Source organism: Octopus sinensis, linkage group LG18, assembly GCF_006345805.1.
Source record: "Octopus sinensis linkage group LG18, ASM634580v1, whole genome shotgun sequence".
NCBI lineage: Eukaryota > Metazoa > Mollusca > Cephalopoda > Octopoda > Octopodidae > Octopus > Octopus sinensis.
In genome coordinates, this window is record NC_043014.1 from 1,296,445 (window position 1) to 1,314,781 (window position 18,337).

The 18,337-nt window shown below is 40.0% G+C and overlaps 2 long non-coding RNA genes across 2 annotated transcripts in view; one reads left to right on the top strand and one right to left on the bottom strand.

Moving 5' to 3' along the window:
- The window catches only part of LOC115221502, a 17,643-nt gene extending 613 nt beyond the window's left edge, over positions 1–17,030 (top strand). The window contains exons 2-4 of the long non-coding RNA XR_003882637.2: positions 14,613–14,642; positions 16,596–16,656; positions 16,801–17,030. This is a non-coding gene — a long non-coding RNA (uncharacterized LOC115221502). The remainder of the gene's footprint in view (positions 1–14,612; positions 14,643–16,595; positions 16,657–16,800) is intronic.
- On the bottom strand, positions 15,594–16,407 carry LOC118766821. The gene is made up of 3 exons (XR_005002731.1): positions 16,168–16,407; positions 15,821–15,822; positions 15,594–15,629 (listed from the first exon to the last, which is right to left on the bottom strand). It is a non-coding gene; the product is annotated as an uncharacterized LOC118766821 (long non-coding RNA).
- Positions 17,031–18,337: the final 1,307 nt, after the last annotated feature.

Here is an 18,337-nt window from a genome sequence, read left to right on the forward strand (position 1 = left end):
GTGGTACCAGTGCCGGTGGCACGTGGCACACAATAAAACCATCCGAACGTGGCCGTACCGTACCGCATCGACTGGCCTCCGTGCTGTGGCACGTAACAAGCACCATCCGATCGTGGCCGTTTGCCAGCCTCATCTGGCACCTGTGTCGGTGGCACATAAAAAACACCATCCGAGCGTGGCCGTCTGCCAGCCTCGTCTGGACCCTGTGTCGGTGGCACATAAAAAACACCATCCGAGCGTGGCCGTTTGCCAGCCTCGTCTGGCACCTGTGTCGGTGGCACATATAAAATCACCCACTACACTCTCGGAGTGGTTGGCGTTAGGAAGGGCATCCAGCTGTAGAAACACTGCCAGATCTGACTGGACTGGTGCAGCTTTCGGGCTCCCCAGACCCCAGTTGAACCGTCCAACCCATGCTAGCATGGAAAGCGGACGTTAAATAAGAAAAAAAAAAAAAAAAAATATATTATATATAATATATATATAATATACACACAGGCACACCACACATACATGCACATATATACATACATACATACATACATACATAATACATACATACATACTCTGTTGTGTCTGGGGAGAGTCATTTTCTTTTTGTGCCTTATAACTTAACACACTCTCAACTATTGAAAAGGTTGCAAGACTCAACGAAAGTTTTAGGAAAATAAAAATAAGGAATAAGTGGAAATTTTACCGGTGAGTGTTTTTTAAAATTATAAGGCACAAAAAGAAAATTACTCTCCCCAGACACAACAGAATATGCTTCAATACACGAACCCACATAAAGAATCTTGCAAATCAAATCCAAAAACGAAATATATATACATACATACATTATACACACACATACACAACTATAACATCTTTATATATTTATATATTTCTACCTTCATTCTCCTATCTCCCTATATACTCCTTATTTGCTTCCTTTTCCAAAATAATTCCTCTTATTGAACTCTAATATTTCCCTCTATTTAACCATCTCACATTGTCTCTGATGAAGGGATATCCCTAATATCCCAGAAACAGCTGTAAGACTAACTTTCTCTTTATAAATGTCCTGAGAATTTCACACAGCCTTGGCTCTGTTGTCCCATTTTATTTAACACACACACACGCTTATACATATGTACATACAAATATACATACTTATACATACATACATATATATATATATATATATATATAAACATACATACAAGTATACATACTTATACACAGGCACACACACATATAAATATAACTTGATAACTACAGGTATAAATACACCATATATTCGTATTAATTATATCAATAAATAGATTGATAGATAAAGATACAAATACTGTATGTTTGTGTGTGTGTGTGTGTGTGTGTAATATTTGTTTGTTTTATGTTTAGTTTTTGTAAAAACGATTTTACATTAATCTGGTGGGTTCCTCTATACTTTTGTCGGGTGCAAAGGTGAAAAAAAACAAACTCTATTTGTACCTTTGATTTTAACTCAGCAGGGACTATATGAAGGCTAGACTGCACTGCAGCCTGATGATGGCGTAGCTGGCTGGAACCTTCGAGGTCCCTGTCAACAACATTCTTGTTTAACAATGATAAATTTGGGCAATCTTACGGTTCTAGCAACCCATCAGATTCATGTAAAATTGTATTTATTATAATGGAACATGAAAACGAACACTCATGTGTGTATATATATATATATAAGTATATATATATGTGTGTGTGTGTGTATATATATGTGTGTGTGTATATATGTGTGTGTATATATATGTGTGTGTGTATATAAATGTGTGTGTATATATATGTGTGTGTGTGTATATATATATGTGTGGTGTGTGTGTGTGTATGTATATATATGTGTGTGTGTGTATGTATATATATGTGTGTTGTGTGTGTGTATATGTATATATATATATATATATATATATATATATATTATATATATATATATATATATATATATATGTGACCTTGTGTGTACCGTTGGTGATTTTTTTCCTCTGTCTTCCCTTCTCTGGATCTTTCCTTTTCCTATGTTTCCGACGAAGAGCTCTGCTCGAAATGTTAAACCCTCCTTCTTTCCTGAGCGTCCAATAATACTATATTGTTCCACGTTCTCGTGTTGTTGTGTTTTGCTGTACTTTCTTGTTTGGATTAACTATATATAATATATATATATATATATATATATATATATATAATATATATATATATAAATAAAATATCCAGGGATCGAAGTGTTGGAAGAAAGTTAGCTTCAAGCAGTCTAATAAATATAAAAACAACTTTCAGGGACGACAGTGGTTTATTGAGATGGAAGATTGTGAATTTTTATTTTTTTTTTGCATCGAAGTACGATAAACTGAGAAAAAGTTTTTTTTTATATTTCACGGTAGGCGACCAGGGTTGGCGGGTGTGTGAATAAGAATATAACAGTTACGGAATGGAGTTGATAATATCCAGGCTACATATGTTTCATAGCGAGTGGAACCTCAGAAGTGGTAAATATCCAGGCGAGGTGTATACTGCAGGCTACTCTTCAGACCAAGGATATCTTGATTGAGTTTACATTATTGCAAGGAGGTACATGTTAACACACGGAAGATTCAATCAGAATGATTGTATATATATATGTGTGTGTGTGTGTATGTACATATGTAGATCCATCCATGCATATATATATATGTGGGTGTGTTTGTGTCACATTGTCCTGACATCTAACAATAAACAGAAATGGGTCGTGTTGTTGTTGTAGAACTAGTGTTCCTTGTAATCACTGAAAAAACACACAAGAAAAGTAGAAATAGAAGAGTGTTTGAAAGAAGTTAAGAAAGTGACGACTTTCTATAATAGAGGACGAAACTTTGGCACGGTGGAGGTACGCTTCGTTAATGAGAACGAAGCAAAGAACTATTCCACCATAGCCTTGACATCGGCACAGTCTTGCCTACTTACTATGGCAGACGTGTAGCCAGGGTGAGGATAGGGAGAGTGCCACCAGAAATTAACAAGGCCTGGCTTGTGGCAGCCATCCTCTACAATACAGAGGAGAAAGTAGAAATATTGAAAATATCAAAGACAGCGGAGGTCAACTGGGTGGGCGTATGGCCTAGAGGTGATGGTACTTATCGGCCTGTCTGACCTTCACAAAATGATAGAAGAGATAGTCTTGCCTGATAAGACCAGACTGAGAGTCATGGTGGAGGGTAGAGCACCAATATGCTTCCAATGTGGAGTAAGGGGTCACATGAAGGCAAAGTGTCCCCAGAAACACAAACAGGAGGTGGTGGAGGAGGGGCATCAAATAGAAGTGAATGTAATATCGGAGAGGGAAATAGTTTACATTCGTGGAGAAGAAAGGAAATAGCGAATCTCCACCGAAAAAGAAAAGGAAGGAAAAAGGGAGAAAAGAAGAAATGAAGAAGCCACGAAGAATTGAACTCAAGAACTGGAACCTTCGAGTAAGGGGGGGGGAGCAGAGAAGAGACAAGAAAATGAACAACAAACAGAAATGGAAACACCTGTTACTGGTGTCGAGAGAGAAGAAATACAACCGAGAAAGGTATGCAAAGGAAAACATGAAAGAGTGTCAGTGGTGTACGAGAGAAGTGGGGAAATGGAGCCCATGTATGTCTTTGCAATGTCCATTCTATAGAAAAAGGCTATATGCCTACAATAAAGAGAAAGTAGTGTTTCTAGTTTTGTATGAAAATCTATCTGCTCTATCAGCTCATAGGGAAATATTAGCTTATTTAGAGACAGGAAGGTTATCTGGGCATAGAAAATCTGTCTGACTCATAAACGTTGGATATTAAAATGATGGTAATGATAATACACACACACACACTATTTGTGTGTGTGTGTCTATGTGATATATATATATATATAAAGAGAGACAGAAAATAGAAGTTGAAAATGCACTGAGAATAGTTAAGATGTTTTTTATTAAAATATTTTAAGCTTTAACTGGTTTCAATTTACACTGATTTTCAAAACGTTCAAAGAGAAGGACGTGGTTTATGTCGCAGCTGTCTTGCTTCTGACTAATGTTTGAAGTTTCCCCTGTTTTTATAGGAAGTTCATGGCTCAAGTTGGTATATGTTTTGAATAGGATTTGAATGGTAGAGGATGACTGGTCTTGGAAATTTTTGAAGGTTGCTTGCTATGTCCGTATGTTAGTATCAAGTGACAATGTTTGGCTAACACAGTTGAATGAACAAGTCCAAACAATCAATGCTTTGTTAGTTAGTTAGTTAGTTAATTTTTTGGCTCAAAAAGCAAAAAGCAAGGCCATGTAGGGGGACATGGAGTTATGTACAGGGTGGTGTTCATGTAAAGAGTTCAGGCCACTTGAGGTCAAAGGAGACTTTGAACCGAGCGGTCGTCGGCATCTTCACCATCTCATTTGGCAGCTTATTCCACGGATACGCAACCCGGATGGAGAAAGCCACTCTCATTCGATTGAGATGAAATCATCGCAGATAGAGCTTTTCGGAGTGACCCCGCAGCCGACGCTCTGGAGCAGGAGTGAAGAACAGCTCTTTCGAGAGGTTACACTTTCTGCTTATGATGTTGTGAGCAAGAATGAGATCTCCATGGTGGCATCGTTTTTCTAGAGAATAAAGGTCGAGTGTCTTCAGCCTTTCTTTATAAGACAAATTCTTGAGACCAAGAACCATGCGGGTAGCCAGCTTCTGGACTCTTCCGAGATGCTGTATGTCTTTGAGGAGATAAGGAGAAGAGGCTTGAATCCCGTACTCCAATATGGGTCTCACCAGCGTGACATAGAGCGGTAGGAATATGGCTGCTGTGAGCATTCCGAATGACCGTCGAATCAAGAACAGAATTCCACGTGCTTTGTTGGCAGCATAGACGCACTGGGCCGAAGGCGAAAAGGAGGAATCCACCATCAAGTGTTGAGCCATGAACACCCTATAAAAACAGGGCAAGCTTCAAACATTAGTCAGAAGCAAGACAGCTGCAACATAAGCCACGTTTTTCTATTTGAACTTTTTGAAAATCAGAATAAATTGAAACCGGTTAAAGCTTTAAATATTTTAACTATTCTCAGTGCATTTAACCTTCTATTTTCCCTATATTTCTATCTACCCATGTAGAATAAAATAACTTTATTTTCTATATATATATATATATATATATATATATTATATATATATATATATATATTAGGTTGTCTGGAAAGTTCTGAACGTTTTTTAATATACAAAAAGAAATACAAATAATTGACCTTTCAATAAATTTTATTCACTGAAAAAAATTTCCATTAATATTAATGACCGTTGCCCATATCTGTCAGACAATTTCAATATTCCATGAGCATAAAATTGACTGGTTTTCAAGAGAAAAAGTGATCCAGATGCATTTTGACCCCATCTAAATTTTTAAATGTTTTTCCTTGCAATTAGTTCTGCAGACCAAAAAAAACAAGTGGTAGTTGGATGGTACAACATCAGGAGAATGTGGTGGGTGGGATAGGAGATCCCAGCCAAGTTCATGTAACTTTGTTTGGGTAGCTAAAGACCCATGTGGTTGGGCATTGTCTTGTTGGAACACAACCCCTTTCCTGTTGACAATCCCCAGCCTCAGTTCTTTGATTTTTTGGTTCAAATTAGCCATCTGACGACAGTACACATGAGAATTGTTTGGTTTTGTGGAAGAAAGTCATCATAAATAATGTCTTTTATGATCCCACCAAACACAAAGCATAGCGCTTTTGGTATTCCATATTTGTCTTTGGTTACTGTTTTGGGGAATCCTTACGCAAACCCAGGGACCTTTTTCGCACTCACATTTTCATACACAATCCATTTTTTCTTCTCCAGTCTCAAGTTGTTTCATAAAAACCATGCTTTCATTCCGTTTCAAAAGCATATCACAAATGGAATACCAGTCCAAGCCATTCTTTTCTGAGAGTTTGTGAGGGACCCATACATTATAGCAGAGAAATGTATCCTAGCTTCACGAAGTGTTCATGAGCCATACTTTTAGAAACTTCCAACTCCTCTGCAAGTTCTCTGGTCATGATATTTAAGTTTCCTTCAATTTTTGCCTTCAAAGCGTCTTCATCCAATGTTGAAGGTCTTCCACTGCGACTGTCATCTTCCAGACTAAACTCTCCAGCTTTAAACTTTGCAAACCACCTTTCCAACACCTGATTCACCTACAGCATCATCATCATCGTCATAAATTTCACAAATGTTTTTGCAAGTCTTTGCAGCATTTTCTTCTTTTTTGAAAAAGAAAAGTATTCCAATGCGAATATGAAATATTTGGTTCTCCATTTCAAATGTCAATAAAGGGAAACTGGAAGGAAAGATAAATCTATTTTTAGCCAGGAACATAGAAGTGAAGCACCTCAAGCAATGCCAAAATTTTAACTGTGTTACGTTTCAGGTGTGTTCAATGAAGTGTTTAAAGATTTAGCTTAAAAACCCTCAGAACTTTCCAAACAACCTATTATATATATATAATGTGTATATATATAATGTATATATATATATATCATCATCATCATTTAGCGTCCGCTTTCCATGCTAGCATGAGTTGGACGATTTGACCGAGGACTGGCGAACCAGATGGCTGCACCAGGCTCCAATCTGATCTGGCAGAGTTTCTACAGCTGGATGCCCTTCCTAATGCCAACCACTCCGAGAGTGTAATGGGTGCCTTTATTTGCCACTGGCATGAGGGCCATTCTGGCGCACTGGCAACGGCCATGCTCAAATGGTGTTTTTTACGTGCCACATGTACAGGAGTCAGTCCAGAAGCACTGGCAATGACCTCGCTCGAATGTTTTTTCACGTGCCACTAATGCAGCGCTGGTAACAATTATGCTCAAATGGTGCTTTTTACTTGCCACCAGCACGAGAGCCAGTCAGCTGCTCTGGCAGTGACCCTGTTCGGATGGAGCTGTCAGCTCTCCACTGGCACGGGTGCCAGTCATCGAATTTGGTTCAATTTCGATTTCACTTGCCCCAACAGGTCTTCGCAAGCAGAGTTTAGTGTCCAATGAAGGAAGGTTGGCAATGTATGTATAATATATATGTATATATATATATAATGTATATGTATATAATGTAGGCGTAGGAGTGGCTGTATGGTAAGTGGCTTGTTTACCAACCACAAAGTTCTGGGTTGAGTCCCACTGTGTGGCACCTTGGGCAAGTGTCTTCTATAAACTCGGGCCGACCAAAGCCTTGTGAGTGGATTTGGTAGATGGAAACTGAAAGAAGCCTGTTGTATATATGTGTGTCTGTGTTTGTCCCCCCCCCCCAACAATGTGATGTGTAGTCTAATTTGGGAATTTATGCTTTACAAGTTCGAACTGGGCCATAACGCCATGGAGGCAACCAAAAGACATTTGTCAAGTGAAAGGTGAAGGTACAGTTGATCACAAAGCAAAAGCCAGTTAATTTTTTAAATATTTGGGTTGCAAGAACGTCAACAATCAGACAAGGTCAAGTAGGCCTAAAACCATGGATTCCAAGGCTGCTCGAAGCCATTGAGGCAAATGAAATGAGTAGCACTCAGAGAGTTTGAGGTATACTTGGCATCTCACAGACGTATGCCATTGTGGAGCAAAAATACCTGGCATTGGTTAACAGAAAGCCAGCTCGTCTGCAGCAAGACAACACATGACCTCATGACGCTTGAATGACCTGGAATAATCTCTAGCAAGTTGAGGGAATTGAACTGCTGATGCACCCAGCCTATAGACCTAGCTCCCTTGGATTGTCACTTGTTCTGATCCATGGCTCACTTTCTGCTATTGCAATGTTTCATCAACCAAGAGGAGGTGACAGCTTCAGTGAAGGAGTTCTTCCCTTCAAAAGACCAGAAATGGTATCAGCATGGGATCAAAGAACTAACAGAAAGGTGGCTTCAGATGGTGCAACACGATGGCCTCTACTTTGAATGTTTGGTGGCTGCTTTTGTTGTAACCTGACAATTAAAGTAAATAAATCACCAAAATATTGGAAAACTTTTGACTCAGCAAAATGGCTTCCATCACTCTTTCATCTTCTCATTCACTTCAATCATTTTTCCCTATCCACCACCCACTCATATTCCCCCTCCCCCCTCCCCATGACTGCACTCCACCCCCATTACTCTGCCTCACCCCATCATCCTTCACTCACTCTATGGATGAGATACTATCGGTCCATCCTCAACACTCTACCTGTGCCCACCTCCCTTTCTCCCCATCCATCTTCTCACTCACCTCAGTCATCCCCCAATCAATCTTATCTCTCATCTCACCATTTGTGATGCTCACTCAGCCACTGCCATCCAACACTCCCTTTCTGCTTTTCCTCCAACACACATCTTCTTTGCTAGAATAAGAACCAACCAGAGCAAGTTCAGAAAACTGTGGCCCCTGTTGGCAACAAAGGGCCTGTTTCTCTCGGAGTGAAAGGCAGATTGTGTTGATGCTTGTGTATGAACAGCAATGCCACATGTTAGGGTCACATGGGTCGTGAATGCGAGCAACATGCAAGGACTCAAAGGAAATGAAGCCATCATGCTTTGGTGGATGTGCAATAAATGTATTGAGAGAAAAACCGTATGTGAGAGGAATCATATGTCGTGTGCAAGAGAGTAAAGGGCTCGGGTATAGTCATGTGATGTGTATGGATGAGGACAATTGTGTAAAGAAATGCTGGTAGCCAAGTATGGATGGAACCTATGGATGAGGGAGATCTGAGACAAAGTAGTGAAGACCAACCACAAAATGTCGAGCCTCATGGAGGAAATGGCAAAAGATGAAGATAACTGTCTGCTCACTGTGAAGACTTCTCTCAGCAAAATTGAGCCCTTAAAAATGTTCCATCTATGTCAATGACCCCTGCACCCAATTTGTTCCCCATCAAACCTTCTCTACTTATCTCCCCAACTCTCATCCCTGCATTTCTCTCCTGTCTATGGCACAATTCACTCAGCTGCTGTAATTATAGGAGAGCAGAATTTCCCCTATTTCATCCCTGTTTTTGTACAACCACTTACCCTTCTCTTTGGAACCCTCCTGCATTCTCAGTAACATCCTCCGTCACTTTATTTAACCTTGAACACCACCACCACCACCACCTCTTTTCTCTCTTTCCAGCTGAAGCAGCCATGGATCTCCCCTTCTGCTAGACACCTCTTCCTCTCCCTCTGTCATACGTTAGCCTCTCAGCACCCAGCATAAAGTCATCTCTTCTCAATACTATGCTCCCACTTTGTCATGGTTTTTTATCTTGTGAGTTCTTTAGTGGCTTTACTAGTGTTGGGTTCATGAGGAACCCCCCAGTATATTCTGTAAAGCGGTCTGTGTTAGGAATGGTGTCCAGACATAGAATCCATGCCAAAGCAGACTTGTGAAATTGATGCAGTTCTTTGCTCCATCGCAATCTCCAAAAACGTCCAAAGTATGCCAGGAGACTGATCGTGATGTGATGTGTCTATGGACATGTAGAGACCTATGAAATAACATCTCTAGCAGTGATGGAATTTCTAGTGGTGCAACTATACTATCATATTTCCATGGCAACAGTTCACTTATGTCGGAAGTTGTTAGCACAAAATTCTATTCCACGTGTTCTTTCCCAACTCCATTTTGGAGTGGTCACAAGAACCTCAGTAAACTGCCACACCTTAAACATCATCCTGGCTAAAACCCCAGCTTGTTTCTTCATTGCCACTAGGGGCCAACATAGGGGATCAACGAGGCTTATTTCAGGTCTCAACTTGAGTTCATTCTCAATGAATATCTTGGTAAGTGAAATCCCTGGATACAATTAAATTCCCTTATGGTCCCTAATGGCCAAAAGGGGTCACTTACCGTTATGAGTTCTCTGCCACGTTTGTATATACAGACATCTTTTTATCTTTCTTTCCCTTGTTTCAGTCGCTTGACTGTGGCCATGCTGGGGCACTGCCTTGAAGAATTTTTGTAAAATCAATCTACCCAAGTACTTATTCTTCTGTTGGTCTCTTTTGCTGAACTCCTAAGTTATGGGGATGAAAACACATATGCAAACACTGACACACACAAACACATGGCAGGCGTCTTTCAGTTTCTACCTACCAAATCCACTCACAAGGCATTGGTCTGCCCATGGTTATTATAGAAGACACTTGCCCAAGGTTGCATGCAGTGGGACTGAACCCAGAACCATGTGGTTAGGAAGCAAGCTTCTTACAACAGCCACTCCTGTGCCTATGTGTGTGTGTGTGTGTGTGTGTATATATATATATATATATATATATATATATATGTAAAAAACACCATCCGATCGTGGCCGTTGCCAGCCTGGCCTGGCCCCCGTGTCGGTGGCACGTAAAAAGCACCACCTGACCGTGTCCGTTGCCAGCACCGCTCCAACTGGCCTCCGTGCCGATGGCACGTAAAAAGCACCATCCGATCATGGCCGTTGCCAGCCCTGTCTGGCACCTGTGCAGGTGGCACGTAAAAAGCACCCACTACACTCACGGAGTGGTTGGCGTTAGGAAGGGCATACAGCTGTAGAAACACTGCCAGATCAGACTGGGCCTGATGCAGCCTTCTGGCTTCCCAGACCCCAGTTGAACCGTCCAACCCATGCTAGCATGGAAAGCGGACGCTAAATGATGATGATGATGATATATATATATATATATATGAGGGTGAGTCAAAAAGTAATGCCATTTTGTTTAGGACAGGTATAATTACCAACACAAGAATATGTCTCATACATCAAAATGAAGCTGGTCCTCTGTGGATCACATTGCTACTTCTCAACATAGTCACTGTTTCTCTCAATAGCTATGTTCCACCTTCGAATGAGACCATGTATCCCTGTCCCGTAAAAGTCTGTTGACTGTTCTTTGAGCCACTTCTTCACTACAGTTTTCACTTCCTCATCACTAGAATAATGTTTGCCTCTCAAACCCTCTTTCGTGGCACCGAAGAGCAGATAGTCTGAAGGTGCTAAATCTGGTGAGTATGGAGGTAGAGAAGAAGTGGCTCAAAGAACAGTCAACAGAATTTTACGGGGCAGGGATACATGCTCTCATTTCAAAAGGTGGAACATTGCTATTGAGAGAAACGGTGACTACGTTGAGAAGTAGGGATGTGATCCACAGAGGACCAGCTTCATTTTGATGTATGATACATGTTCTTGCGGTAGTAATTACACCTGTCCTAAACAAAATGGCATTACTTTTAGACTCACCCTCGTTTATTGGGTCATCCCATAAATAATGTGGTTTTTCTTATACTTCCTTCATTTTTCAAAACTAAGATAAACAAAGTTCTTTGTGACAGAAAATACTCCTCCAGTACTGTTCTGACCTCATTTACAGAATTCATATTTTTTCCATCCAAATGATTTTGAAGACTGTAGAATAAATGATAATCAGATGGGGTAATGTCCAGTGAATATGGTGGGTGAGGCATCGTTTCTCATTCAAACTGCTCCAGCCATTCCAATGTCATCCTCGCTGTATGTGGCAGAGCATTATCCTGATGGAATAACACCTTTCATCTTGAAACCAAAGATGGTCGTTTTATTTCTAGCATTGACTTAAGCCACTCAAGCTGCTCACAGTAGATCTCCTTTGTTATCGTTTTGGTTTGGATTTAAAAGTTCAAATAGACTAAACCATTCACATCACACCAAAAAGATAGCAACAACATATGTGGGTGAAGACCTTCTTAGCCTGAGGTGCTGGTGTTTCTCCTCTCCCTACCCACTGCCTTCAGCATTTGACATTTTCACACAGAGAACCCATTTCTCGTCACTAGTCACTTTTCGGTCCTAAAAGGGTTCATTCGTGAGATGTGACAGCAAAGGAGAGCTCACATTCACTCTCCGCACGCGAGTAGACTCAGAAAGTTTGTGAGGACCCCATTGATCCAATTTGCTGACTTTTCCCATGGCATGTAGGTGTCAATGAATGGTTGAATGACTAAATCCAAGATTCTGTTAATTCCTCAACAATCACGATGGGATTTTGTTCCACTAGGGATTGCAGGATGTCCTCGTTGAGCTCTCCATATCTTCCAGGATGAGGCTCATCATCTAGACTGTAGTTTCCGGCTTGGGATTTCTGGAATCACCGTTGACACTGGCTTACGCTTATTGTCCAATCCACATATACTGCATTAATATTCCTCACACTTTCCGTTGCTTTGTTGCCTTTATTGAACTCAAAAAGCAAAATATGCCAAATATGGTCCTTTGTCCTTCCATTATAGCTTTGGAAAAATAACTGTTAAAATTGAACTGTACTCTTCAAAACTTGCACTAAGAATAAGTACAAGGTAAAATCACTCCCTGTTTTTATAGCAAGTTGGTGCAGGTATTTATCCCATCCCCCTCCGACTTTTAGTTCATGCAATTGAAAAAACCGGATAATTTATGGGATGACCCAATATATATATATGTATTATATTTCACCATATTGATTGTAATTATTGTACTATATTAATGTATAATATCATTGCTATTGTGTAGTGTTTTAATAAAGTATTGATTCGGTATTATCTGATAGTTGATGATTGATTTAGATATATTGCCCCATTTTCTCATTTTGTATGTATTTATATATATATATTTATTCACACACATACTTAGAAACATTGTAAAGTGGTTAACATTAGGAAGGGGATCAAGCTGTAGGAAGTCTGACTGGAGTCTGGGGTCACTCCCCAGCTTGCCAGCTCTGGTCAAACCAGTCCAACCCATGCCAGCATGAACAACAGACGTTAAATGATGATGATGTTACACAGACACGTTTATGCATATATAATAATAGGACAAGCTTCTTGTAGTTTCTGTTTACTAAATCCACTCATAAGGCTTTGGTTGGCCTGGGGCTAAAATAGAAGACACTAGGACTGAAATCAATTGATTGGGAAACACTCTTTTGACTTTACTGCCATAATTGTGTGTTTTGTATGTTTTGTGCGGCTTGATTTAAAACTTGGCCTTCTCAGTTCTGTGTCTCATATTCCACTCCTAGATTAAGAGTAGTGTAAGTAGAATGGCCTGAGAGCAGAGGATGGGCCTGAGCGAGGAATACAAGCCAGCATTCTTGGAAACAGGATGAGGTGAAGCATTCCACTGTCACAATAGGAACAAGAGATGACCTGTTCCAGTGACTCAAGGAACTCTTGTAATCCTACACTCTACACACACACACACACACATACATATATGCACACGTATACATACACATACATACATGTATATTTACACACACACACACACAAGCTGGTATTGATTGTGATAAACTCCAATTCGACACTAGTGGCCTCAGACTCACTCACTTTTTGATTCATAGCCAATAAGGATGTTCACATCCTTCCAGTCATTCCTAACATGGCCCCTACAGCAATTATTTTTTTGTTTGTTTTCCACTGTTAAATGAGACAATTTTCTCTTCAGACATCCTGGAATCACAGAACAACTCTCTCAGACACCAAAAGTCTAAATATGGCATTTTTATTTCTAGGTTAACAACTTCTGTATTTGCTGGCGTTTTTGTTCAGGTCCTCAAGATGACATCTCACAGCTTCAACATCCCCAGAATTGCATTTCCATTTTCTCTCTCTTTTGCTTTCTCTGTCTCCCAATCTTTCCTACTCTCTCTCTCTCTCTCTACCAGTTACCCTCTCACTCTTTTTCTTTTATTTGCCCTTTCTTTCTTTCTTCTCCCTCCCCTCTTATATCTGTTTAACTTACCCCAACACCTCCCCACTCTTATATACTTAAACAATCCCGAGTCAACAATTCTCGACCCACAGCTCACAGTTTCTAATCCCTGGGTCACGGTTTCCAACCCAAGTGTTGTCACAATATTCCAAGAGATTCCTGAACCAATTCTCTCTTCTAAACATCGAAGAATGTTTTCTCCAAGAAATTATGAGATAAGGAATTGGTAGAGTTTTTAGGGAGTGGGATAGAATACCTGGTGGTGTTTGTTCTGATTCTCTGTGCTCTGAGACAGTCCAGTGTGTGGCTTGGCGGTCGGGGTGTTCAGCTCATGATCATAAAGTCATGAGTTCAATATCTGGGTGGCACGTTGTCTCCTTGAGCAAGACCCTTTATTTCACGTTGCTCCAGTTCACCTGGCTGGCAAACGTGAGTTGTACCAGTAATTCAAAGGGGCCAGCCTTGTCACATTCTGTGTCACACTGAATCTCGCTATGAACTACATTAAGTATACACTTGTCTGTGGAGCACTCAGCCACTTGCATGTTAACTTCATGAGCAGGCTGTTCTGTTCAACCCTTGTCCTCGACAACAAAGTGCCATTTATTTTGAAACTGTGACCATCTGGTGCTGATGTTGTCCAAATTTTGTCAAGACCAACTTTGCCCTTCAACCTTTTGGGGTTGATAAAATTAAGTACCAGTTTTGTACGGGGGTCGGGGTCAATTTAGCTGGCTCACCTCTTCCCAAACTTCTGGCTAGATCCTTCCTTTAGACTGCATTCATTAATGTTTTTATAAAGTTCAAAGTCCAGACATAGAAATAAATGTGTAGATATATTTGAAAATATTTCATGTGTTTAAAATTTTTATAAATAAAAATATAAAAATAATAAAATGGTTTATATTTGTATTTCAGATCCAGAAATCGCTCCATTGCCTCCAATTGGTGAGTAACGGGAATTTATATTTCGTTTTTGGATTTGGTTTGCAAGATTCTTTATGATTTCGTGTGTTGAAGCATATTCTGTTGTGTCTGGGGAAGAGTCATTTTCTTTCTGTGCCTTATAATGTAACACACTCACCGGTAAAATTCCCAAAATTTTAGGAAAATAAAAATAAGAAAAAAGTGGGAATTTTACCGGTGAATGTGTTACATTATAAGGCACAGAAAGAGAATGACTCTCCCCAGACACTTGAATTTATAATTAACAGAGATTACCAAGGGAGACAACAGCAACGGGCTTGACTTAAGAATCAAAGGGAGGTCACTGGGTCTTGATTCAAGATCAAGGATTTTTTATGGGCAAAGAGACAACTCCGTGTCGGTCGTGCCAAGGAGAGAGCGCCTCCACATGGCCTTTCGACCTGCTACGAACAGTAGCTATGTCTCATTTAAATCACATCCGACTGTCTCAGAAATAAAAAGATACTGGATAAGGCAGACCTTTGTACGGTCTGTTTAAAATCGAATGTTCGTTGGTTGTGGCTGGACTATCTTTGAGACTGTGTTGGTCTGGACTTAAAACAAGACTATTTTTCTCTTCTCCACCGCCATCACAACCTCCACCACCCGTAGGGGTGAGGTGTATTCCCCACAAATCTGCGCAGGAAGAAGTTTGCTTCCCAGTCACATGGTACTGGGTTCAATCCCACTGCATGGCACCTCAGGCAAGTGTCATCTGCTATGGCTTCGGGCTGACCAAAGCCTTGTGAGCAGATTTGGTACATGGAGACTGAAAGAAGCCCATCCTATACACATATGTGTGCGTGCGTTTGTCCCCTCCCAGCCACTGATGACAACCAGAGTTGGTGTGTTTACAACCCTGTAACTTAGCAGTTTGGCAAAAGAGACTGATACACTAAGTATCAGGTTTAAAAATACTGGAGACAATATGTATGAAGGTGATGCCCCAGCATGGCCACAGTCCAATGACTGAAATAAGCAAAAGATAAAATCCAATATTCTTTTCTACTCTAGGCACAAGGCCCGAAATTTTTTGGGTGGCAGTCAATTAGATTGATCCCAGTACATAACTGGTACTTAATTTATCGACCCCGAAAGGATGAAAGGCAAAGTCGACCTTGATGGAATTTGAACTCAGAACGTAACAGCAGACGAGATACTGCTAAGCATTTCACTCGGGGTGCTAACGATTCTGCCTTCACAATATTAACAGAATATGTTTATGAATTTGTTTTGTAAGATTCCAAATATGAAATCGTGTGTTGAAACAGATATTATTATAATGAGGGATGGTCATGGTTTTTCTTGCCAAATAAACACACGCACTGTATATTCATTCTTCACTCATTTATTATTGTTCATATTTTATCTTATGTCCATTGTCTGGAAGTCTTTTGTCACACACCTGTGACCTCTTCAGCAACTCTTCCATCCTACATGTGTCCTCCTGTTTCCAGGGATGAAGAATGACTATATATAGTGCATGTGTTCATTTGGCAAGAAAAACGAAAAAAATGACCATCCTGAGATAAAACAATATTAGCAGAATACCTTCACATTTAATAATATTCCCCTCGTACTGGTAGATGATGGGTGGGGCACTTGGCTGGTAGAGCTTCAGACAAAATATTTTGTGGTATTTATTTTAATATTTATAGCCCTTCATTTTATAGCAAAATGCTGCTTAGATCCACTCTGTGTTTGATTTTTTCTGAGAGCAATAAAAATAGCTGTTAGGATTGATTTAATCAACTAAAAGGTGGTGCTCCAGCCTGGCCATTGTTCAAGTACGCACACACATGCATTTTCACTTAAGGTTCGCTGCAGTGAAATATTGTTTATATTTATATTTAGTCAGCTAAATGTTTTCATTTTTAATCAGCTAAACATATGCGTCAGGTGAACCATTGTTAAACTGCTGTTTTCTATCCCTAGTGAAGCGAAACCATTCCTACTGCGAAGTTGATGTCAGCAAAATGGAGCTGGACCCAACAAGGTAACACATCCAATATTTCTGTTGGCTACCCTTTCAGGATGCATGCAATTGGGGTGGATTGAAGCCCCTTTCTTGTTATAATTTTTTGTCTTCTGTAAAGCTGAGAAAAATCATAGAATTACTAATAGTTATTCTTTTCTTTAGCAGGGCAAAGCGGAAACGAAGGATGAGGTAGGCGAAGACCACAAGAAGAGTAACAATCCAGTCCAGGTGACCCAATAGCAAAGGGAGCAGGTCAACACACATTGGAGAGGTGGCAGTGAGCTGTGGTCACTTGACCAACATCACCATCATCATCATTTGGCACCATGTAAACTCATCCGATATCATTGTATTGTTATAGTAAAAGTCATAGCCACACACACACACACACACACACACACACAGAGCAAAAGATGTCACTTTTACCAGAAATTTCAAAAGAAACTGTTGCAGTAGAAGAGAGAAAGTGATATTGGCAGAGCAGGAAGTTTGCTGTCAGCAGACTTGGACAGATTTCTTCAAGAAATTGATCATCACCATCATCAGCAGCATCATAGTTGACTGATGCTGAGGTACCGGAGGTGCTATGTTGCACGAGATATGGAATCTGCATGTAGAAGTGACGCCACACCACAAGTGGTGTTGTTGTTGTGGATGGTGAGACGTTCATCTTGGTAAAAACAGAAAATATAAATACAAAATTGAAAATAAATAAATAAATAAATAAAAGAATTAAACTGCTTTGTCTCAGATTTCAAGTTCAAATCCAACTGAGGTCTGACATTCAATATTTCTTGGTTTCAGGAATTTCAAAAACCTTTTTAGTTTTCGGGAGGAGAAATGGGATGCCGAGATATCAGTGCCTTTCTGAAGGGTAATTATGAGCTTTAAGGGAAATTAAATGGACTGGTTCATTAAAACTACATCTTGACTTTGGTGGGTAATTAGAAACAATGCAGGTGTGCATCAGAAGTACAAGAGCACAGTATTGATGGTACACCTGTACAGGTGTACACCTGTTCAGGAATGCAAAAGTGCAATAGTACAAATATATAATAGCAATAACAGGGCAGGTAGTCATCAGCATATGTGTAGAGCCGTTAACAGGTGCACTGCAGGGTATCCACATGCTTAGTGGTACAGGTGAAAAAAACCAATACCTACAACAGCTGGAGGAAGTCACCCACCACCATTACAGCCAGCAAACCCTCCCCAACTCACAAATTGTCGCAGAACCTTTTGCTCCAGGTAGTGTCCACCAACTCTATATTTTGGTAAAGATGGCAGAAAACATCAAAGTAGATATGTATAGGTACAAGGTGGACTTATACATCAGAGGAGCAAAGGGCATTATAGTAGTGGTAGGAGACAACATTGACCAATCAGATGTATAGCCCCCTTTTGAATATGTATGAGTTCCGTGTGACTCAGAAGTCCCTTTAAAATTGGAATAATATATAACTTGCTTTTTCTATTTTGTTGTCAAAGTCTTTTGACTGATGGATAAATACATACATATTTATATATATACATATATACATACATACATATATACACGTATATCAGTGGTTTTCAACCAGTGTTCTGCGGAACCTTAGGGTTCCGCAAGAAGTTACAAAACTGCTAAAATCGGCAGTAATTTCTAAGTCTCCTGTGCAGATATGTGTGCATAAGACTATTAAATTATTGCACAGGGGTT